The sequence below is a fragment of the Octopus bimaculoides genome, chromosome 4 (genome assembly GCF_001194135.2).
Source record: "Octopus bimaculoides isolate UCB-OBI-ISO-001 chromosome 4, ASM119413v2, whole genome shotgun sequence".
In the NCBI taxonomy this organism is placed as follows: Eukaryota; Metazoa; Mollusca; class Cephalopoda; order Octopoda; family Octopodidae; genus Octopus; species Octopus bimaculoides.
Window position 1 is genome coordinate 105351577 of NC_068984.1, and position 1798 is coordinate 105353374.

A 1798-nucleotide genomic window follows, 5' to 3' on the forward strand; every position below is an offset into this window, starting at 1 on the left:
ATCGGGATTCATGCCCTTTTTGAACGGGGTCGCGGACAGGACAAGACGTGTTCAGTGACGGTCTAGGTTTGGGAGAAGCAGCTGCTATTCCTGGTGTTCTTTGGGTCGGGGCAAGCTTCAAGGATTGGATACCGCAAGACAGACTCGCAGTCAACGAAAGGAAAACCGAGGTAAGGCAATTACATCTACTCGTACGCACACACCACATATACATATATATATATATATATATATATATATATATATACACACACACACACACAACAAAGTGTAAGCGCCCTCAGAGAAAAGTTGGACATAAGAAGCATCAGATGTGGTGTGCAAGAGAGATGACTGCGTTGGTATGGTCATGTGTTGCATATGAATGAGGACAGGTGTGTGAAGAAGTGTCATACCCTAACAGTGGAGGGAACTTGTGGAAGAGGTAGACCTAGGAAGACATGAGATGAGATGGTGAAGCACGACCTTCAAATGTTGGGCCTCACAGAGGCAATGACAAGCGAGTGAGACCTTTGGAGATATGCTGTGCTTGAGAAGACTCAGCAAGCCGAGTGAGATCATGCTGTGGCCAATGCCTGTGTCGCATAACTAGCCCATTTAAAAGCACCAACTGAAATTGTAGTCATGGCTGATACCAGTGCTACCTGACTAGCTCCCATGCTGGTGGCATGTAAAAAGCACCATTTGAGCATGACCAATGCCAATGCTGCCTAACTGGCTCCCATGTCGGTGGTACGTAAAAAGCACCCACTACAGTCTCAGAGTGGTTGGCATTAGGAACGGCATCCAGCTGTAGAAACCTTGCCAAATCAGATTGGAGCCCGGTGCAGTCCTCAGTCAAACCATTCAACCCATGCCAGCATGGAAAGCGGACGTTAAATGACATCGCCAATGATGATGATACACACACACACAAAGAGCTTCTGTTTCTGTCTTTACACAAAAGCTATGTATTATTTTTTTAATAAAAGCTATTTGTATATTCTTACAACTACAACATGACCATAAATGAACAGATTCCCAAGTTATCTAATTATTAATCCACAAACTCATGCAAATGCCATGACATTGAAAGCACTCCACAGAGTGGAAATGTGATTGGCCTCTTGTTCATATATTGTCACCTCTGCTGTGTCTTACAACAAAATGTAAATTGCATCAAGCGATTGTTGTAAACTATGTGATCTGTGAACTGAAAGTAGAAGATTACAATAGTTAGATGCTGTGAATTAAGTATTATAGTGTTACATAGAAACTAATATCATCCGTGGAATCTTAATATACCAATAGTATTGTTCCTCACTGAAAACAGAAATATGTGACAGTTTAGGTTTCATGAAGAATGGAAATATTTAACAGAAGTGACTTACTCTGAAATTTCAGCTGTTTCCTATTGACAGTTACTTTTACTTTATAATGTAACCTTAAACAAAATGCATTTGAGACTAGCATATTTGAGGTCACTATAAAACTGAAATTTAATATTGCTATACAGTCTCTTTAGCAATTTATATATATATATGAGATCGTTGCCAGTGCCGCTGGACTGGCTCCTGTGCAGGTGGCACGTAAAATACACCATTTTCAGCGTGGCTGTTACCAGTACTGCCTGACTGGCCTTCGTGCTGGTGGCACGTAAAAGCACCCACTACACTCTCGGAGTGGTTGGCATTAGGAAGGGCATCCAGCTGTAGAAACTCTGCCAAATCAGATTGGAGCCTGGTGTAGCCATCTGGTTCACCAGTCCTCAATCAAATCGTACAACCCTGCTAGCATGGAAAGCGGACATTAAACAATG